We start from the raw sequence: 23,918 nt of genomic DNA, 5'->3' as shown, positions 1-23,918 counted from the left end.
ATTCTGCTATGTGGTGGATTTATAGTCTCACTTTTGTCCTTTGGAAACTATGTACATAAACCAAAGGAGCAGAGATAATGTTTTACCCCTTTGGATCTCTGATATTGTCTCAAACACCCAAGACTTAACATGCTTTGTTTTGCTGAGTTTGTTAAGCTTGTTTGTTCAAGGTCACTCCCCGGTCCTTTTCTAAGATGGCTACACTGCTGTCTTTCTGTCTCAAGAGGAGAACAAAGAAAAAAGAAAGAAAAAGGATGAAGAAAACCTTTGTGAACTCAGATACCACTAAAGGAAACATTATACACATTATTGGAGTTTCAGAAGAAGAAATGGGGAAAGGAGCAGAAAGCTTATTAAAAGAAATAATAGCTGAGAACATCCTGAGTCTGAGTGGAGATATGGTCATCCAAGTTCATGAATGGAGCTCCTAGATTTCCTAAAATAATTAACTCAAACTGGTATTCTCCACACAAGGATGGTGGCCATTGCAGCACTGGCAGCAGCATGAAACTGGTAACATCTCATATATCCTTCAGTGGGGACTGTATGGATGAAGGACATACTTCCATTTGACAGGGCACTGTACAGAAGTTAGAACAAAGGGGCTGGATCTACATGTACTGACACGAATAAATCTCAGAAATAAAGTTGAGTGAAAAAGCAAGTTTCTGGAAGATATGTATGCATGAAGTCATTTCTGTAACTCATAAAAACAAAAATCAGTACAATATTGTATGAATATGTGAGAAAGAATGGGAGGGCAGGGAAGACACCAATTTGTATGTGAGAAATACGTATGCTTCTTAAAAGTACAGGATGCAAAGGGGACTGCAACTGTACCTGTAACCTTGTATTAAAAAAAAAGGTAGGGCTTCCCTGGTGGCGCAGTGGTTGAGAATCCGCCTGCCGATGCAGGAGACATGGGTTCGTGCCCTGGTCCGGGAAGATCCCACATGCCGCGGAGCAACTGAGCCCGTGAGCCATGGCCGCTGAGCCTGTGCGTCCGGAGCCTGTGCTCCGCAACGGGAGAGGCCACAACAGTGAGAGGCCCGCATACCGCAAAAAAAAAAAAAAAAAAAAAAAAGGTAAAGAAAACAATATAGGAACATGAAAAAAATAAAGGAAATATGGCAAAAGATTAATTCCTAAACTCTGGGTACATTACTGTCATATTTTTTCTGTGTGCATTTATTTCAAAATAAAAACAATGGTTTGAAAACCTCATTAAAATGCTTAAAGAACAACAAAAATGTATTATACAACACATATTATCATAAAACTCTATAAATTAAAAAAGATAAAAAAACAAGGGTCTTTATATACAAGAAAACCCTCATAAGGCTATTAGTGGATTTCTTAGCAGAAACTTCGAAGGCCAGGAGAGAGTAAAATGATATATTCAAAGTGACAAAAGAAAGCAAAAACAAAAACTGGCAACCAAGAATACTCTACCTGGCAAAGTTGTCCTTCAGTAATGAGGGAGAGATAAAGATTTTCCTAGACAAACCAAAGCTGAAGGAGTTTATCACTACTAGACCTGTCTCATAAAAAATGCTAAAAAGAATTCTTTAAGCTGAAATGAAAGGGTGCTAATTAGTAACATGAAAATGTATGACATCAAACACATAGGTAAGATTCAAGTTATAAAGTCAAATTCAGAATATTTTAATATTGTGATATTGTGGTGTGTTAATCTTTTTCACTCTAGTATAAAGATTAAAGGACATAAGAATTACAAATAACTATAGCTACAATAATTTGTTAGTGGATATACAATATAATGACAGGTCAATTTTGTCACCAAAAACAAAATATATGAGGGAAGAGTAAAAGGATAAACTTTTAAAATGTGATTGAAATTATGTTGTTATCCTCTAAAAATTGAATATTATACCAATAAGAAGTTTTATGTAAGCCTTATGGTAACCACAAAGCAAAAACGCACAGTAGAAAAAATAAGAATGTTGGTAAACTTTAATTTTTCTGACATCAACAGTGAATAGTTTCCTTTTCTCCAGTGTGCAGTATGAAACTGAATGATGGAGAAATTCTTGTGAAAATATGCCCACAGGTATTTGTCATGTCATTTCAACTCATCTTACTACATATGTGAGCTCCATACATCCCACCATGAATAATGACTGAGACCCTTGACAGAATGATTTGGTTTACTTGTTTACATGATTTTTTACCCAAATGACACACTTTGTTTACATTGATCAAATGAAACTGAATTCACTTCACTTTGCAGGTGTGTACATATAGATGCAAACAAGTCATACAGAAAGGTAAACCAATTAGATAGGAAAGGAATTCTTTTCAATTATATATTTGCTATAATTGAAATGTTTTGTCAAAATTTTAAAAAATGAGTACAGGAAGATAAAATATATGTTCTGGGAGATGATGTGACATAAAGAATATAATTAAAAGTTGTGTCATCTATCACATTACTAACAAGAAAACTTGAAAAATCAATATTTCTTACATCACCCAGTACACATTTTTAGTTTATTAACCCAGGCTAATACCAGAGCTAAAGAGAATCAGTGCCAAAAGAGTGTAACACCTACACAAATAGTTTTCAATAGCAAATTTAGTGTGTTTTTTTTTTTTTATCTTGACCACATAAATTTTTAATGAGGTATAATTCTTTTAACAGTCAAAGGAACAACTTGTATAGGTATTTAATAGATGAATTATTTTAAATCTTAGCCATTTAATACTCAAACTGTATTTTTGACATGAATGATTTCCTAGTTCAGTGATAAATCCTCATTGCACTTCAGGTTCAGCTTCCCCAGATGACTTGTTCTCTAAAATTGAAGGAAAATTTCCTAATACAGGACTTTTTCAACCTAATACTAATAAAGCTGTCACCTTCATTTGTATGCAGTATGACTAGACCAAATAAAGAACAATAATAAAAACTTAATAAATTTTTGGAAAAGAAAGTTCCATTAACTAAAGTAATGTCTATTCAGAGCCCTGTAACACACAAAGCCTCAGGAATATTAATAAGTATGATCAATGAGTATTTACATGATACCTTGACATTTTACTTTGTACTAGTTTAACTCCCTTCAGGGGGCAAACGTAACTTCCAATATACAAACCTGAAAGAAATGTCTTGTTTTTGGTAAGACTATTAGCGAAGAAAGTCTAATATTCCATATAGTAAGAATTTGTAAGGAAAATAGCTACAAAAGATAAATTTAAAATGTATAGGGCTTCCCTGGTGGCAGAGTGGTTGAGAGTCTGTCTGCTGATGCAGGGGACACGGGTTCATGCCCCAGTCCGGGAAGATCCCACATGCCACAGAGTGGCTGGGCCCATGAGCCATGGCTGCTGAGCCTGCGCATCCAAAGCCTGTGCTCCGCAATGAGAGAGGTCACAACAGTGAGAGGCCTGCATACCACACACACACAAAAAATTTAATGATGTCACCTGAACTTCTTCAGTAGAAGACTGCACAAATTAATATGTGAGCCAATTAATACATCAACATATAAAAGAGGTAACACCAGTCTGAGGTAAGCACTAAAACTTTAAAACTCCCAGGTAGAGGTTTCGAAAGAAGATGGAGGAGGATTAAGATACAGAGATCACCTTCCTTCACACAGATACATCAGAAATATATCTACACGTGGAACTGCTCCTATAGAAAACCCATTGATCGCTGGCAGAATACCTCAGACCTCTCAAAAGGCAAGAAACTCCCCCAAGTACCTGGGTAGGGACAAAGAAAAAGAATAAACAGAGAAAATAGAATAGGGACGGGAGCTGCACCTCTGGGAGGGAGTTGAGAAGGAGGAAAGGTTTCCACACACTAGAAGCCCCTTCATGGCAGGAAACTGCGGGTGGCGGAGGGGGGAAGCTTCAAGCTATGGAGGAGAGTGCAGCAAGAGGGGTGCAGCGGGCAAAGTGGAGAGATTCCCACACAGAGGATCAGTGCCAACCAGCACTCACCAGCCCGAGAGGCGTGTTGGCTCACCCACCGGGGAGGGCAGGGGCTGGGAGCTGAAGCTAGGACTTCAGTCAGATGCTGGGAGAGGACTGGGGTTGGCGGCGTGAACACAGCCTGAAGGGGCTAGTGCACTATGGTAGCTGGGAGAGAGTCCGGGAGAACTCTGGAGCTTCCAAAGAGGCAAGAGACCTTTTATTCCCTCTTTGTTTCCTGGTGTGCAAGGAGAGGGGATTAAGCAAGCCACTTAAAGGAGTTGCAGAGATGGGCATGAGCTGCAGCTATAAGAGTGGACGACAGAGACAAGCATGAGATGGTAAGGCTGCTGCTGCAGCCAACAAGAAGCCTGTGTGCAAGCACAGGTAACTATCCACAGCGCCCCTCCCAGGAACCTGTGCAGTCCGACACTGCCAGGGTCCTGTGATCCAGGGACAACTGACCCGGGAGAAAGCACGGCATGCCTCAGGCTGGTGCAATGTCACACTGGCCTCTGTCGCCACAGGCTCACCCCGCACACCATATCCCTCCCGCCCCACAGCCTGAGTGAGCCAGAGACCCTGAATCAACTGCTCCTTTAACCCTGTCCTGTCTGAGCAAAGAACAGAGGCCCTCAGGCGACCTAAGCACAGAGGTGGGCCCAAATGCAAAGCTGAACCCCGGGAGCTGTGTGAACAAAGAAGAGAAAGTGAAATTTCTCACAGCAGCCTCAAAAGCAGCAGATTAAAGCTCCACAATCACTTGATGTACCTTGCGTCCGTGGAATACATGAATAGCAACGAATCATCCCAAATTGAGGAGGTGGACTTTGGGAGTAAGATGTATTATTTTTTTCCCCCTCTTCCTCTTTTGGTGAGTGGGTATGTGTAGGCTTCTATGTGAAATTTTGTCTGGATAGCTTTGCTTTCACCATTTTCCCTATGGTTCTGACACTCGATTTTTTTTCTTTTTTTTACATAAAATATTTTCTTTCTTAATAATTATTTTTATTTTAATAACTTTATTTTACCCTACTTTATTTTATCCTCTTTCCTTCTTTCTATCCATTTTTTTCCCTTTTATTCTGAGCTATGTGGATGAAAGGCTCTTGGTGCTCCAGACAGGAGTCAGTGCTGTGCCTCTGAAGTGGCAGAGCCAACGACAGGACACTGCGTCACAAGAGACCTCCCAGCTCCAAGTAATATCAAATGGCAAAAATCTCCCAGAGAACTCCATCTCGACACCAAGAACCGGCTTCACTCAATTACCAGCAAGATACAGTGCTAGACACCCTATGCCAAGAAACTAGCAAGACAGGAACACAGCCCCTCCATTAGAAGAGAGGCTGTCTAAAATCATAATAAGGATACAGACACCTAAAAACACACAACTAGACGTGGACCTGCCCACCAGAAAGATAAGATCCAGCCTCATCCACCAAACACAGGCACTACTCTCCTCCACCAGGAAACCTACACAACCCACTGAACCAACCTTAGACACTGGGGACGGACACCAAAAACAATGGGAACTATGAACCTGCAACCTGCGAAAAGGAGACCCCAAACATGGTAAGACAAGCAAAATGAAAACTCAGAAAAACACACAGCATATGAAGGAGCTAAGTAAAAACCAGGCAGACCTAACAAATGAAGAGTAAATAGGCAGTCTACCTGAAAAAGAATTCAGAATACTGATTTCCCCAAAAAAGGGAAATCAACAGTAAAACAATAATAGTAGGGGACTATAACACCCCAATTTCACCAATGGACAGATCATCCAAAATGAAAATTAAAAAGGAAACACAAGTTTAAATGATAAAACAACTTGGACATAATTGATATTTATAGGGCATTCCATCCTAAAACAACAGAACACACACTTTTCTCAAGTGCTCATGGAACATTCTCCAGGATAGATCATATCTTGGATCACAAATCTAGCCTTGGTAAATTTAAGAAAATTGAAATCATATCAAGTATCTTTTCTGACCACAACGCTATGAGACTAGATATCAATTACAGGAAAAGATGTGTAAAAAATACAAACATATGGAGGCTAAACAATACACTACTTAATAACAAAGTGATCACTAAATACAACCAAGAGGAAATCAAAAGATATCTAGAAACAAATGACAAAGGAGACACAATGACGCAAAACCTATGGGATGCAGCAAAAACAGTTCTAAGAGGGAAGTTTATATCAACACAATCCTACCTTAAGAAATAGGAAGCATTTCAAATAAACAACCTAACCTTGCACCTAACGCAATTAGAGATAGAAGAATTTTTTTAAACCCAAATTTAGCAGAAGGAAAGAAACCATAAAGATCAGATCAGAAATAAATGAAAAAGAAATGAAGGATACAATAGCCAAGATCAATAAAACTAAAAGCTGGTTCTTTGAAAAGATAAACAAAATTGATAAACCATTAGCCAGATTCATCCAGAAAAAAAGGGAGATATTTCAAATCAATAGAATTAGTAATGAAAAAGGAGAAGTAACAACTAACAGTGCAGAAATACAAAGGATCATGAGAGACTACTACAAGCAACTGTATGCCAATAAAATGGACAACCTGGAAGAAATGGAGAAATTCTTAGAATTGCGGAACCTGCCGACACCGAACTTGGAAGAGACCAAAAATATGAACTGACCAATCACAACCACTGAAGTTGAAACTGTGATTAAAAATCTGCCAAAAAACCAAAGCCCAAGGTCAGATGGCTTCACAGGTGAATTCTATCAAACATTTAGGGAAGAGCTAACACCTATCCTTTGCAAACTCTTCCAAAATATAGCAGAGGGAGGAACACTCCCAATTTCATTCTATGGGGCCATCATCATCCTGATACCAAAACCAGACAAAGACGTCACAAAGAAAGAAAACTAAAGGCCAATATCACTGATGAGCACAGATGCAAAAATCCTCAACAAAGTACTAGCAAATAGAATCCAACAGCACATTAAAAGGATCATACACCATGAGAAAGTGGGGTTTATTCCAGGAGTGCAAAGATTCTTCAATATACGCATATCAATCAGCATGATACACCACAGTAACAAATTAAAGGAGAAAAAACATATGATCCTCTCAATAGATGCACAGAAAGCTTTCGACACAATTCAACACCCATTTATGATAAAAACCTTGCAGAAAGTAGGCATAGAGGAACTTTCTTCAACATAATAAAGACCATATATGACAAACCCACAGCCAGCATCATCCTCAATGATGAAAAACTGAAATCATTTCCACTAAGATCAGGAATAAGACAAGGTTGCCCACTCTCACCACTATTGTTCAACATAGTTTAGGAAGTTTTAACCAAAGCTATCAGAGAAGAAAAAGAAATAAATGGAATCCAAATCAGAAAAAAAGAAATAAATCTGTCACTGTTTGCTGATGACATGATACTATACATAGAGAATCCTAAAGATGCTACCAGAAAACAACTAGAGCTAATCAATGAATTGGGTAAAGTAGCAGGATATAAGTTTAATACACAGAAATCTCTGGCATTCTTATACACGAATGATAAAAACTCTGAGAATGAAATTAAGAAAACACTCCCATTTACTATTGCAACAAAAAGAATAAAATATCTAGGAATAAACGTACCTAAGGAGACAAAAGACCTGTAGGCAGAAAATTATAAGACACTGATGAAAGAAATTAAAGATAATACAAATAGATAGAGAGATATATCATGTTCTTGGATTGGAAGAATCAACATTGTGAAAATGACTCTACTACCCAAAGCAATCTACAGATTCAATGCTATCCCTATCAAATTACCACTGGCATTTTTTACACAACTAGAACAAAAAATTTTACAATTTTTATGGAAACACAAAAGACCCCAAATAGCCAAAGCAATCTTGAGAATGAAAAATGGAGCTGGAGGAATCAGACTCCCTGACTTCAGAGTATACTATAAAGCTACAGTAATCAAGACAGTAGGGTACTGGCACAAAAACAGAAATATAGATCAATGGAACAAGATAGAAAAGTAAGAGGTGAATCCATGCACATATGGTCACCTTAACTTTGATAAAGGAGGCAGGAATATACAGTGGAGAAAAGACAGCCTCTTCAATAAGTGGTGCTGGGAAAACTGGACAGGTACATGTAAAAGTATGAAATTAGAGCACTCCCTAACACCATACACAAAAACAAAATCAAAATGGATTAAAGACCTTAATGTAAGGTCAGACACTATAAAATTCTTAGATGAAAACAGAGGCAGTACACTCTGTGACATAAATCACAGCAAGATCCCTTTTGACCCACCTCCTAGAGAAATGGAAATACAAAGAAAAATAAACAAATGGGACCTAATGAAACTTAAAAGCTTTTGCACAGCAAAGGAAACCATAAACTAGACCAAAAGAGAACACTCAGAATGGGAGAAAATATTTGCAAATGAAACAACTGACAAAGAATTAATCTCCAAAATTTACAAGCAGCACATGTAGCTCAATAACAAAAATTCAAACAACCCAATCCAGAAATGGGCAGAAGATCTAAATAGACATTTCTCCAAAGAAGATTTAGAGATTGCCACCAAACACATGAAAGAATGCTCAACATCATTAATCATTAGAGAAATGCAAATCAAAAGTACACTGAGATATCCTCTCTCACTGGTCACAATGGACATCATCACAAAATCTAGAAACAATAAATGATGGAAAGGGTGTGGAGAAAATGCAACACTCTTGCGCTGTTGGTGGGAATGTAAATTGATACAGCCACTATGGAGAACAGTATGGAGGTTCCTTAAAAAACTACAAATAGAACTACCATACGACCCAGAAATCCTACTACTGGGCATATACCCCGAGAAAACTATAATTCAAAAAGCGTCATGTACCAAAATGTTCATTGAAACTCTGTTTACAATAGCCAGGACATGGAAACAACCTAAGTGTCCATCAACAAGTGAAGGGATAAAGAAGATATGGCACATATATACAATGGAATATTACTCAGCCATATAAAGAAATGAAATTGAGTTATTTGTAGTGAGGTGGATGGACCTGGAATCTGTCATGCAGAGTGAAGTAAGTCAGATGGAGAAAAACATATACCTTATGCTAACACATATATATGAAATCTAATTTAAATAAATGTCTTGAGGAACCTAGGGGTAGGATGTGAATAAAGACACAGACCTCCTAGAGCATGGCCTTGCGGATATGGGGAGGGGGAAGGATAAGCTGTGATGAAGTGAGAGAGTGGCATGGACATATATACACTACCGAATGTAGGGTGGATAGCTAGTGGGAAGCAGCCACATGGCACAGGGAGATCAGCTAGGTGGTTTGTGACCACTTAGAGAGGTGGGATAGGGAGGGTGGCAGGGAGGGAGACACAAGAGGGAAGATATATGGGAAAATATGCATAGTTTTAACTGATTCACTTTGTTGTAAAGTGGAAACTAATGCACCATTGTAAAGCAATTATAATCCAATAAAGATGTTAAAAAAATAAATAAAAACCTCCCAGGTACTTGAAAAATGTTTACTTACCTACTGTCATTGATATACATATACTTGTGTTAATTTGTCTCTGTAAAAAAGAGGTTTGTTGTAGTTAGATACAAAATGTGTAAACATAGTGTGCATCTATTAGTAAGAAAATAAATACAATGAAGCTCAAAATTTTTAAGTCAGCCCTTTTAACACACACACACACACACACACACACACACACATATATGTATACAAATCACAAGAAGAAAACCCCACTGTCTTTGGATCAGCTAAGGATTTCATTAGAAGAGGTATCAATTTCTTCTTTGTGATGCTGGCTACCATACAGGGGTTTAGAATGTCCATTATCTGTAACTTGCTGGGTATAAAACAAATTATAAGCTTGTGCCTTGCATATTTCATCCATAGTGCACATATTTATCTTGGAATCATTGCAGTGTACTCAGAACCCTCCTTCATTATTATAACACTAGTCAGTGTAATGTCCTGAGCCAAATCCTTTCCTGTGGTGCATTACTACAGCAGGTAATAAAACATTCTGGTCTGTGAGATTCCACAGATTCCCTGCAGCAATAGGGCTCCATGTTTAAGATTTTTTCAAAGCCAACATGAACTCCAATCTTCTCTCAATTATTATGTCCTGACCACCTGAATCATTTGAGATGTAGTCTGAGAACCTGAGGTAGGTGAAAAATCATAAGCTGTTTGGGGGCTTCTGTGAGTATAACTTGTTTTGAGGAAAACCTTCTATGATTTGAATTACACTGGTCACATATATAGATTTTTCCTTCTGCAGCTTCAGTTTTTGTGAATTTGGCCAACATTTTAGTAACCAGACACAGCTGGGAAGTAGTATCTTTTCCATTACATTGGTATCTTTCTGGAAATTCCAGTGACAAGTCCCAGAAAGGTGCTATGATATTTGATTTGTTGTCACATGTGAGACATGTAACCTAAGAAGTTGTCTATGAAAAATATTGTGAAGAACATTCATAAACTGTTTGATAAGTTTCCTTTGAGAAGGGGGATAAGAGATGGTATCCTGGTATCAGTTGTCTCTAGTTCATGCTGTATTTTATCCAAAAGCTCACAAAAATTTCTCGAGCAACTTGTTAGGCATAACCATGAAAATCAGGTATTAATCTCCATACTGAGTGTAGCATAGCAAATGATGTGACCAAGGCCCACTTTCCAGACCACATAACTTGGAATAAAATATGCAATTCATGACAGAGAGAAGTGTTTTATGAACTTGGCTTCCTTGGCTGAATAAGTTCTATCTTTCTACTCTTTGATTCTCCACCACTTAGTCCTGATGATAAACTTGTATGTCTGGAGCCAACAGAGCCTGTTTCTTTTTCTTGGCATTCATTCATTTGATATACTGTATCTGTGACTGGAGGATGCCTTCAAGGTGATCTTGTTTTATCACTAGCTGTCACAGTCAGCCATCGGTTCAGATCAAGTTTGAAAAATATTGTCAAAAAATAAGTAAATGACTCAATATTTGAAGAACATAATTCATATAGCAAGTATTTCCAAAACTTCTCAGTAATGTTACACCAAGAGTTACTATTGGTGTTCATTTAATGGAGGAATCACTGGCATTTTTCAAAATTTTATTTTCTTTATTTCTTTTTTATACAGCAGGTTCTTGTTAGTTATATATTCTATACATATTAGCATATATATATCAATCCCAATCTCCCAATTCATCCCACCACCACCAGCACCCCCCTTGGTGTCCATAGGTTTGTTCTCTACATCTGTGTCTCTATTTCCTTCTTGCAAACCAGTCCTTCTGTACCATTTTTCTAAATTCCACATTTATACATTAATATAAAATATTTGTTTTTCTCCTTCTGACTTACTTCACTGTGTATGACAGCTTCTAGGTCCATCCATATCTCTACAAATGACCCAATTTCATTCCTTTTTGTGGCTGAGCAATATTCCATTGTATATATGTACCATATCTTCTTAATCCATTCATCTGCTAATAGGCAGCCAGGAGGCTTCCATGACCTGGCTATTGTAAATAGTGTTGCAATGAACATTAGGGTGCATGTACACTGGAATTTTTTTTTAACATCTTTATTGGAGTATAACTGTTTTACAATAGTGTGCTAGTTTCTCCTTTACAACAAAGTGAGTAAGATATACATATACATATAATCCCATATCTCTTCCCTCTTGCATCACCATCCCTCCCACCCTCCCTATCACACCCCTCTAGGTGGTCACAAAGCACAGAGGTGATCTCCCTGTGCTATGCGGCAGCTTCAAACTGGCTATCTAATTTACTTGTGGTAGTGTATATACATCCATGCCACTCTCTCAATTGGTCACAGCTTACCGTTCCCCCTCCCCATATCCTCAAGTCCATGCTCTAGTAGGTCTGTGTTTTATTCCCATCCTATCACTAATCTCTTCATGACATTTTTTCTTAGATTCCATATATATATATGTTACCATACGGTATTTGTTTTTCTCCTTCAGACTTCACTCTGTATGACAGACTCCAGGTCTATCCACCTCATTACAAAGCACTCAGTTTCATTTCTTTTTATGGCTGAGTAATATTCCATTGTATATATGTGCCACATCTTCTTTATCCATTAATCTGTAGATGGACACTTAGGTTGCTTCCATATCCTGGCTATTGTAAATTGAGCTGCAATGAACACTTTGCTACATGACTCTTTTTGAATTATGGTTTTCTTGGGGTATATGCCCAGTAGTGGGATTGCGGGGTCATATGGTAGTTCTATTTGTAGTTTTTTAAGGAACCTTCATACTGTTCTCCATAGTGGCTGTATCAATTTACATTCCCACCAGCAGTGCAAGAGGGTTCCCTTTTCTCCACACCCTCTCCAGCATTTATTTTTTCTAGAGTTTTTGATGGCCATTCTGACTGGTGTGAGATGATATCTCATTGTAGTTTTGATTTGCATTTCTCTAATGATTAATGATGTTGAGCATTCTTTCATGTGTTTGGTGGCAATCTCTAAATCTTCTTTGGAGAAATGTCTGTTTAGTTCTTCTGCCCATTTTTTGATTGGATTGTTTGTTTTTTTGTTATTGAGCTGCATGAGTTGCTTATAAATTTTGGAAATTAATCCTTTGTCAGTTGCTTCATTTGCAAATAATTTCTCCCATTCTGAGGGATGTCTTTTGGTCTTGTTTATGGTATCCTTTGCTGTGCAAAAGCTTTTAAATTTCACTAGGTCCCATTTGTTTATTTTTGTTTTTATTTCCATTTCTCTAGGAGATGGGTCAAAAAGGATCTTGCTGTGATTTATATTATAGAGTGTTCTGCCTATGTTTTCCTCTAAGAGTTTGATAGTGTCTGGCCTTATATTTAGGTCTTTAACCCATTTTGAGTTTATTTTTGTGTGTGGAGTTAGGGAGTGTTCTGATTTCATATTTTTACATGTAACTGTCAAGTTTTCCCAGCACCACTTATTGAAGAGGCTGTCTTTTCTCCACTGTATATGCTTCCCTCCTTTATCAAAGATAAGGTGACCATATGTGTGTGGGTTTATCTCTGGGCTTTCTATCCCATTCCATTGATCTATATTTTGGATTTTGTGTCAGTACAATACTGTCTAGTTTACTGTATCTTTATATTATATTCTGAAGTCAGGGAGTCTGATTCCTCCAGCTACATTTTTCGTTCTCAAGATTGCTTTGGCTATTCAGAGTCTTTTGTGTTTCCATACAAATTGTGAAATTTTTTGTTCTAGTTCTGTAAAAAATGCCTGTCGTAATTTGATAGGGATTGCATTGAATCTGTAGATTGTTTTGGGTAGTAGAGTCATTTTCACAATGTTGATTTTTCCAATCCAAGAACATGGTATATTTCTCCACCTATTTGTATCATCTTTAAAATCTTTCATCAGTCTTATAGTTTTCTGCATACAAGTCTTTTGTCTCCTTAGTTAGGTTTATTCCTAGATATTTTATTCTTTTTGTTGCAATTGTAAATGGGAGGGTTTTCTTAATTTCCCTCTCAGATTTTTCATCATTAGAATATAAGAATGCCAGAAATTTCTGTGCATTAATTTTGTATCCTGCCACTTTACCAAATTCATTGTTTAGCTCTAATAATTTTCTGGTAGCATCCTTAGGATTCTCTATGTATAGTATCATGTCATCTGCATACAGTGACAGCTTTACTTCTACTTTTCCAATTTGGATTCCTTTTATTTCTTTTTTTTTCTCGGATTGCTGTGACTAGAACTTACAAATCTATGTTGAATAAGAGGAGTGAGAGTGGGCAACCTTGTCTTGTTCCTGATCTTAGTGGAAATGGTTTCAGTTTTTCACCGTTGATAACAATGCTGTCTGTGGATTTGTCATAAATGGCCTTTATTATGTTTAGAAAAGTTCCCTGTATGCCTACTTTCTGCAGGGTTTTTATCATAAATGGGTGTTGAAATTTGTCAAACACTTTCTCTGCATCTATTGAGATGATCATATGGTTTTTCTCCTTCAGTTTGTTGATATGGTGTATCACGTTGATTGATTTGCATATATTGAAGAATTATTGCATTCCTGGAATAAACCCCAATTGATCGTGGTGTATGATCCTTTTAATATGCTGTTGGATTCTGTTTGCTAGTATTTTGTTGAGGAATTTGCATCTACGTTAATCAATAATATTAACCTGTAATAATCTTTCTTTTTGACTTCATTGTCTGGTTTTGGTATCAGGGTGATGGTGGCCTCATAGAATGAGTTTGGGAGTGTTCCTCCCTCTGCTATCTTTTGGAGGAGTTTGAGAAGGATAGGTGTTAGCTCTTCTCTAAATGTTTGATAGAATTCTCCTGTGAAGCCATCTGGTCCTGGGCTTTTGTTTTTTGGAAGATATTGAATCACAGTTTCAATTTCAGTGCTTGTGATTGGTCTGTTCATATTTTCTATTTCTTCCTGGTTCAGTCTCGGCAGCTTGTGCATTTCTAAGAATTTGTCCGTTTTTTCCAGGTTGTCCATTTTATTGGCATAGAGTTGCTTGTAGTAATCTCTAACAATCTTTTGTATTTCTGCAGTGTCAGTTGTTACATCTCCTTTTTCATTTCTAATTCTATTGATTTGAGTCTTCTCCCTTTTATTCTTGATGAGTCAGGCTAATGGTTTATCATTTTTATTTATCTTCTCAAAGAACCAGCTTTTACTTTTATTGATCTTTGCTATTGTTTCCTTCATTTCTTTTTCATTTATTTCTGATCTGATCTTTATGATTTCCTTCCTTCTGCTAAATTTGGGGTTTTTTTGTTCTTCTTTCTCTTTTTGCTTTAAGTGCAAAGTAAGGTTGTTTATTTGAGATGTTTCCTGTTTCTTAAGGTATGATTGTATTGCTATAAACTTCCCTCTTAAAACTGCATTTGCTGTATCCCATAGGTTTTGGGTCGTCATGTCTCCATTGTCATTTGTTTCTAAGTATTTTTTGATTTCCTCTTTGATTTCTTCAGTGATCACTTCGTTATTAAGTAGTGTATTGTTTAGCCTCCATGTGTTTGTATTTTTTACAGATCTTTTTCTGTAATTGATATCTAGTCTCATAGCATTGTGGTCGGAAAAGATACTTGATACGATTTCAATTTTCTTAAGTTTGTCAAGGCTAGATTTGTGAACCAGTATATGATTGATCCTGGAGAATGTTCCATGAGCACTTCAGAAAAATGTGTATTCTCTTGTTTTTGGATGGAATGTTCTATAAATATCAATTAAGTCCATCTTGTGTAATGTATCATTTAAAGCTTGTGTTTCCTTATTTATTTTCATTTTTTATGATCTGTCCATTGGTGACAGTGGGGTGTTAAAGTCCCCTACTATGATTGTGTTACTGTAGATTTCCCCTTTTAAGGCTGTTAGTATTTGCTTTATGTATTGAGGTGCTCCTATGTTGGGTGCATAAATATTTATAATTGTTATACCTTCTTCTTGGATCAATCCCTTGATCATTATGTAGTGTCCTTCTTTGTCTCCTGTAATAGTTTTTATTTTAATGTCTATTTTGTCTTATATGAGAATTGCTACTCCAGCTTTCTTCTGATTTCCATTTTAATGGAATATCTTTTTTCATCCCCTCACTTTCAGTCTGTATGTTTTCCTAAGTCTGAAGTAGGTCTCATGTAGCCAGCATATATACAAGACTTGTGTTTGGATACATTCAGCCAGTCTGTGTCTTTTGGTGGGAGCTTTTATACATTTACATTTAAGATAATTATTGATATTTATGTTTCTCTTCCCATTTTATTAATTGTTTTGTGTTTTTTCTTGTAGGTCTTTTCATTCTCTTGTTTTTCTTGCCTAGAGAAGTTCCTTTAGCATTTGTTGTAAAGCTGGTTTGATGGTGCTGAACTCTCTCAGCTTTTGCTTGTCTGTAAAGGTTTTTATTTCTCCATCAAATCTGAATGAGATCCTTGCTGGGTAGAGTAATCTTGGTTGTAGGTGTTTTTCCTTCATCACTTTAAATATGTCCTGCCACTCCCTTCTGGCTTGTAGAGTTTCTGCTGAAAGATCAGATGTTAACTTTATGGGAATTCCCCTGTGTGTTATTTGTTGTGTTTCCCTTGCTGCTTTTAATATGTTTTCTTTGTATTTAATTTTTGACAGTTGGATTATTATGTGTTGTGGTGTGTTTATCCTTGGTTTTATCCTGTATGGGACTCTCTGTACTTCCTGGACTTGGTTGACCATTTCCTTTCCTATATTATGGATGTTCTCAACTATAATCTCTTCAAATATTTTCTCAGTTCCTTTCTTTTGCTCTTCTTCTTCTGGGACCCCTTTGATTTGAATGTTGGTATGTTAATGTTGTCCCAGAGGTCTCTGAGATTGTCCTCAGTTCTTTTCATTCATTCTTCTTTCTTCTGCTCTGCAGTAGTTATTTACACTATTTTATCTTCCAGGTCACTTATCCGTCCTTCTGCCTCAGTTATTCTGCTATTGATCCCATCTAGAGTATTTTTCATTTCATTTATTGTGTTGCTCATTGTTACTTGCTTCCTCTTTATTTCTTCTACATCCTTGTTAACTGTTTCTTGCAATTTGTCTATTCTATTTCCAAGATTCTGAATCATCTTTACTATCATTATTCTGAATTCTTTTTCAGGTAGACTGGCTATTACCTCTTAATTTGTTAGGTCTGGTGTGTTTTTATCTTGCTCCTTCATCTGCTGTGTGTTTTTCCACCTTTTCATTTTGCTTATCTTACTGTGTTTGGGGTCTCGGTTTTGCAGGCTGCAGGTTCGTAGTTCCCTCTGGTTTTGGTGGCTGTCCCCAGTGGCTGAGGTTGGTTCAGTGGTTTGAGCAGGTTTCCTGGTTGTGGGGACTATTGCCTCTGTTCTGGTGGATGAGGCTGGATCTTGTCTTTCTGGTGGGCAGGTCCACGTCTGGTGGTGTTTATGGGGATGTTGGTAGCCTTATTATGATTTTAGGCAGCCTCTCTGCTAATGGATGGGGCTGTAGATCTTTCTTGCTCTTTGTTAGGCTTAGGGTGTCCAGCACTGTTCATTGCTGGTCCTTGACTGAAGCTGGATCTTGGTGTTGAGATGGAGGTCTCTGCGAGATTTTCAACATTTTATATTGCGTGGAGCTAGGAGGTCTCTTGTGGACCAGTGTCCTGAGGTTGGTTCTCCCACCTCAGTGACACAGCCCTGGTGCCTGGCTGGAGTGCCAAGAGCCTTTAATCCACACGGCTGAAAATAAAAGTGAGAAAATATAGAAAGGAAAGAAAAGCAAGGAAAGAAAGAAGGAAGGAAGGAAGAAAGAAAGGAAGGAAGAAAGGAAGGAAGGAAGGAGGAGAGGAAGAAAGGGTGCAAGGAAGAGAGGAAGGATGGGAGGAAAGAAGGGAGGAAGGAGGGAAGAAAGGAAGAAAGAAAGGAAGAAAGGGAGATGACAAATAAAGTAGGATGAAGTATAGTTATTATAATAAAAATAATTATTAAGAAGAAAAATTTATATTAAAAAAGCAGAAAAATGGGTCGGTCTAACCCTAGCACAAATGTTGAAAGCAAAGCTCTACAGACAAAGTCTCACACAGCAGCACACACATACGCACTCACAAAGAGAAAAAAAGGGGAAAATAATAGTATATCTTGCTCCTAAAGTCCACCTCCTCAACTTCGGATGATTCGTTGTCTATTCAGGTTTTCCACAGATGCAGGGCACTTCAAGTTGATTGTGGAGCTTTAATCTGCTGCTTCTGAGGCTGCTAGGAGAGCCCTCCCACTCTCCTCTTTGTTCGCACAGCTCCTGGGATTCAGCTTTGGACTTGGTCCCGCCTCTGCATGTAGGTCATCCGAGGGCGTCTGGCCTTTGCTCAGACAGGACAGGGTTAAAGTAGCAGTTGACTTGGGGGCTCCGGCTCACTCAGACTGGGGGCAGAGAGTGGCACGGTGTGGGGCAGGTCCGCGGCGGCAGAGGCCGATGTTACGTTGCACCGGCCCAAGGCATGCAGCGTGTACTCCTGGGGAAGCTGTCTCTGTATCCCGTGACCACGGCAGTGGCGGGCTGCACGGGATCCCGGGAGGGCTGGTGTGGAGAGTGACCTGTGCTCACACACAGGCCTCTTGGTGGCAGCAGCAGCAAAATTAGCATCCCACACCCAAATCTAATGTCCCTGCTGACAGCCGCGGTTTGCGCTCCTTTCTGGAGCTCCTTTACGCGTGCTCTTAATCCCCTCTCCTCGCGCCCGAGGAAGCAAAGAGGTAAGAAAAAGTCTCTTGTGTCTTCGGCAGCTCTGCACCCGTTTCTGGAGCTCCTTTAAGCAGCGCACTTAATCCCCTCTCCTTGAGATCAGGAAGCAAAGAGGGAAGAAAAGGTCTCTTGCCTCTTTGGCAGCTCCAGACTTCAACCAGACTCCCTTCTGGCCAGCCGTGGCACACTAACCCCTTAAGCCTGTTTTCACTCTGCCAATTCCAGACCTTTCCCTGGGATCTGACTGAAGCCCGAGCCCCAGTTCCCAGCCCCAGCCCACTCTGGCAGGGGAGCAGACAAGCCTCTCGGGCTGGTGAGTGCTGGTTGGCACCGATCCTCTGTGGGAATCTCTCCGCTTTGCCCTCCACACCCTGTGGTTGCACTCTCTTCCACGGCTCCAGAGCTCCCCCCTCCACCACCCACAGTCCCCACCCGTGAAGGGGCTTCTAGTGTTTGGGAATCTTTCCTCCATCACAGCTGCCTCCCACTGGTGTAGGTCCCGTCCCTATTTGTCTCTGTTTATTCTTTTTTCTTTTACCCTACCCAGGTACGTGGGGGAGTTTCTTGCCTTTTGGGAGGTCTGAGGTCTTCTGCCAGCGTTCGGTGGGTGTTTTATAGGAGAAGTTCCACGTGTAGATGTATTTCTGATGTCTCTGTGAGGAGGAAGGAGATCTCCGCGTCTTACTCTTCCGCCATCTTTTTTTCTTCAGCATTTGTTTTAAAGCTGGTTTGATGGTGCTGAACTCTCTCATCTTTTGCTTGTCTGTGAAGATTTTAGTTTCTCTATCAAATCTGAATGAGATCCTTGCTGGGTAGAGTAATCTTGGTTGTAGGTTTTTCTCCTTCATCACTTTAAATATGTCCTGTCACTCATTTCTGGCTTGCAGAGTTTCTGCTGAAAGATCAGCTGTTAATATTATGGGGATTCCCTTGTGTGTTATTTGCTGTTTTTCCCTTGCTTCTTTTAATATGTTTTCTTTGTAATTAATTTTTGATGGTTTATTTATATGTGTCTTGGCGTGTTTCTCCTTGGATTTATCCTGTATGCAACTCTTTGTGCTTCATGGACTTAATTAACTATTTTCTTTCATATATGAGGGAAGTTTTCAACCATGATCTCTTCAAATATTTTCTCAGTCCCTTTCTTTTTCTCTTCTTCTTCTGGGAGCACTATAATTCGTATGTTGGTGCGTTTAATGTTGTCCCAGTGGTCTCTGAGATGGTCCTCAGTACTTTTCATTCTTTTATATTTATTCTGCTCTGCAATAGTTATTTCCACTATTTTATCTTCCAGGTCACCTATTCGTTCTTCGGCCTCAGTTATTCTGCTATTGATCCCATCTAGAGTATTTTTCATTTCATTTATTGTGTTGCTCATCGTTACTTGCTTCCTCTTTATTTCTTCTACGTCCTTCTTAACTGTTTCTTACAATTTGTCTATTCTATTTCCAAGATTTTGAATCATCTTTGCTATCATTATTCTGAATTCCTTTTCAGGTAGACTGGCTATTACCTCTTCATTTGTTAGGTCTGGTGTGTTTTTATCTTGCTCCTTCATCTGCTGTGTGTTTTTCTGTCTTCGCATTTCGCTTATCTTACTGTGTTTGGGGTCTCCTTTTTACAGGCTGCAGGTTCGTAGTTCTCTGTTTTTGGTGGCTGTCCCCAGTGGCTGAGGTTGGTTCAGTGGGTTGAGCAGGTTTCCTGGTTGGGGGGGGGGGGCTAGTGCCTCTGTTCTGGTGGACGAGGCTGGATCTTGTCTTTCTGGTGGGCAGGTCCACGTCTGGTGGTGTGTTTGGGGATGTTGGTAGCCTTATTATGATTTTAGGCAGCCCCTCTGCTAATGGATGGGACTGTGGTCTTGTCTTGCTAGTTATTGGGCATAGGGTGTCCAGCACTGTAGCTTGCTGGTCGTTGAGTGAAGCTAGAGGTCTTGGTGTTGAGATGGAGATCTCTTGGAAATTTTCTTTGTTTGATATTACGTGGAGCTGGGTGGTCTCTTGTGGCCAGTGTCCTGATGTTGGTTTTCCCACCTCAGAAACACAGCCCTGATGACTGGCTGGAGCACGAATCACCTTGAATCTACATGGCTCAGAATAAAAGGGAGAAAAAATAGAAAGGAAAGAAAGAAAGAAAGGAAGGAAGGAAGGATGTAAGGAAGAAAGGAAGGAAGGAATGAAGGAAAGAAGAAATGAAGGAAGGAAGGAAGAAGAAAGGAAGGAAGGAAGGAAGGAAGAAAGGAAGGAAGAAATGAAGAAAGAAGATAAAATAAAGAAGGATAAATAAAGTTTTTAAAATAAAAAATAATTATTAAGAAGAATATTATTAAAAGTAAAGAAAAAATAGGGACGGTCAGAATCCTAGGACAAATGGTGAAAGCAAAGCTATAAAGAAAAAATGTCACACAGAAGCACATACATACACACTCACAGAAAGAGATAAAAGGGAAAAAATAATATATCTTACTCCCCAAATCCACCTCCTCAACTTGGGATGATTTGTTGTCTATTTGGGTATTCCACAGATGCAGGGAACTTCAACTGATTGTGGAGCTTTAATCCGCTGCTTCTGAGGCTGCTGGGAGAGCCCTGCCTCTCTGCTCTTTGTTCACACAGCTCCTGGCTGTTCAGCTTCGGACTTGGCCCCGCCTCTGCACATAGGTCGCCCAAGGGCATCTGCTCTTCTCTCATACAGGAGGAGCTTAAAGGAGCAGCTGATTCAGGGCCTCTGGCTCACTCAGGCCTGGCAGAGGGATGGGTATGGATGTGCGGCAAGGCTGCAGTGGCTGAGGCCAGCCTGACTTTGCACCAGCCTGAGGCACGCCGTGTGCTCTCCCGCGGCAGCTCTACCTGGATCCCAGCACCCCAGCAGTGGCGGGCTGCACAGGTTCCTGGGAGGGGAGGTGTGGAAAGTGACCTGTGCTCACACATAGGCTTCTTGTTGGCAGCAGCAGCAGCCTTATTGTCTCCTACACGTCTCTGGTGTCCGTGCTGATAGCCATGCCTCATGTCTGTTTCTGGAGCTCCTTTGCACAGCACGCTTAATCCCCTCACCTTGCGCACCAGGAAACAAAGAAGCAAGAAAATGTCTCTTGTTTCTTCAGCAGCTCTGCACCCATCTCTGGAGCGCCTTTAAGTGGCACGTTTAATTCCCTCTCCTCACACCCCAAGAAGCAAAGAGGGAAGAAATGGTCTCTTGCCTTTTTGGCAGCTCCAGACTTCTCCAGGACTCCCTCCCAGCAAGCCATGGTCCTCTAACTCCTTCAGGCTGTGTTCACGCAGCCAACCCCAGTCCTCTCCCTGCATCCAACTGAATCTGGAGCCTCAGCTTCCATCTCCCAGCCCCCACCCGTCCTGGCAGATGAGCAGACAAGCCTCTTGGTCTGGTGAGTGCCTGTTGGCACCGATCCTCCATGCGGGAATCTCTCCGCTTTGCCCTCTGCACCCCTGTTGCTGAACTCTCCTCCGTGGCTTCAAAGCTCCCCTCTCTGCCACCCGCAGTCTCTGCCCATGAAGGGACTTCTAGTGTGTGGAAACCTTTCCTCCTTCAGAGCTCTCTCCCACTGGTGCAGGTCCCATCCCTATTCTTTTGTCTCTGTTTATTATTTTTTTCTTTTACCCTACCCAGGTCCGTGGGGAGTTTCTTTCCTTTTGGAAGGTATGAGGTCTTCTGCCAGCATTCAGTGGGTGTTCTATAGGAACAGTTCCACGTGTAGATGTATTTCTGATGTATCTGTGGGGAGGAAGTTGATCTCTGCATCTTACTCTTCCACTGTCTTCTCTCTCCTCTGCATGTGTATTTTTGAATTATGTTTTTATCTGGGTATATGTCCAGTAGTGGGATTGCTGGTTCATATGGTAATTCTGTTTTCAGTTTTTTAGGGAAACTCCAAACTATTCTCTATGGTGGCTGTATCTGTTTACATTCCCCCAACAGTGCAAGAGGGTTCCCTTTTCTCCACACCCTCTCCAGCATTTGTTGTTTGTAGATTTTCCGATGACGCCCATTCTACCTAGTGTGAAGTGACACCACATTGTAGTTTTGCTTTATATTTCTATAATAATTAGTGATGTTGAGCATCTTTTCATGTGCCTCTTGACCATCTGTATGTCTTCTTTGGAGAAATGTCTATTTAGGTTTTCCACCCGTTTTTTGTTTGGGTTGTTTGTTTTTTTGATATTGAGCTACATGAGCTGTTTGTGTATTTTGGAGGTTAATCCTTTGTCCTTTGATTCATTTGCAAATATTTTCTCTTATTCTGAGTGTTGTCTTTTCGTCTTGTCTTTGGTTTATTTTGCTGTGCAAAAGCTTTTAAACTTCATTAGGTCCCTTTTGTTTACTTTTTTTTGTTTGTTTTCATTACTATAGGAGGTAGGTCAAAAATAGCTCTTGCTGTGATTTATGTCCAAGAGTGTTCTCCTATGTTTTCCTCTAAGAGTTTTATAGTGTCTGATCTTACATTTAGGTCTTTCACCCATTTTGAATTTATTTTTGTGTATGGTGTTAGGGAGTGTTCTTATTTTATTATTTTACATGTAGCTGTCCAGATTTCCCATCACCACTTATTGAAGAGACAGTCTTTTCTCCATAATATATCCTTGTCTCCTTTGTCATAGATTAGGTGAACATAGGTGCATGGGTTAACCACTGAGCTTTCTGTTCCATTGAATTTTATTTCTTTTTTTTGTGCCGGTACCATACTGTCTTGATTACTCTAGCTTTGTCTTGTAGTCTGAAGTCAGGGAGTCTGATTCCTTCAGCTATGTTCAGTTTTTCTCAAGATATTTTGGCTATTCAGGGTCTTTTGTGTCTCCATACAAATTTTAAGATTTTTTGTCCTAGTTCTATGAAAAATGACATTGGTAATTTGATAGAGATTGCATTGAATCTATAGATTGCTTTGGGTAGTAGTCATTTTCATAATATTAATCCTTCCAATGCAAGAACATGGTATATCTCTCCATCTGTTTGTGTATGATTTCTTTCATCAGTGTCTTATAGTTGCCTGAGTACAAGTTTTTATTCCTTAAGTAGGTTTATTCCTAGGCATTTTATTCTTTTTGTTGCAATGGTGAATGGGATTGGCTCCTTAATTTCTCTTTCTGATCTTTCATTGTTAATATATAGGGATGCAAACGATTTCGGTACATTATTTTTGTATCCTGCAGCTTTACCAAATTAATTGCTTAGCTCTAGTAGTTTTCTGGTGGCATCTTTAGGATTCTCTACATATAGAATCATGTCATCTGAAAACAGTGACTGTTTTATTTCTTCTTTTCCAATTTTTATTCCATTTATTTCTTTTTCTTCTCTGATTTCTATGGCTAGGAGTTCCAGAACTATGTTCAATAAGAGTGGTGAGAGTGGGCATCTTTGTCTTTTTTCTGATCTTAGAGGAAATACTTTCAGTTTTTCACCATTAAGAATGATGTTTGCAGTTGTATATGCCCTTTATTATGTTGAGGAAAGTTCCCTCTGTGCCCACTTTCTGGAAAGTTTTTATCATAAATCAGTGTCGAATTTTATCAAAAGCTTTTTCTGTATCTATTGAGAGGATCATACGGTTTTTCTTCTTCAATTTGTTAATATGGTGTATCACATTGATTGATTTTCATTTATTGAAGACTCCTTGCATACCTGGGGTAAATCTCAGTTGATCATGATGAATTATCTTTTCAGTGTGTTGTTGGGTTCTGTTTGCTAGTACTTTGTTCAGGGTTTTTTCATCTATATTCATCAGTGTTATTGGTGTATTGGTCTGTAACTGTCAAAA

At 39.2% G+C, this 23,918-nt stretch overlaps 1 pseudogene; it reads right to left on the bottom strand.

Annotated features, from left to right (window-relative positions):
- Nucleotides 1–9,707: 9,707 nt before the first annotated feature.
- The window catches only part of LOC131748439 (ubiquitin carboxyl-terminal hydrolase 44-like), a 178,655-nt pseudogene continuing 164,444 nt past the window's right edge, over nucleotides 9,708–23,918 (bottom strand).

This window comes from Kogia breviceps, chromosome X (assembly GCF_026419965.1).
Source record: "Kogia breviceps isolate mKogBre1 chromosome X, mKogBre1 haplotype 1, whole genome shotgun sequence".
Classification (NCBI taxonomy): domain Eukaryota; kingdom Metazoa; phylum Chordata; class Mammalia; order Artiodactyla; family Physeteridae; genus Kogia; species Kogia breviceps.
The sequence above is the reverse complement of the archived record's forward strand: the minus strand, read 5'-3'. Positions and strand labels throughout refer to the sequence as shown.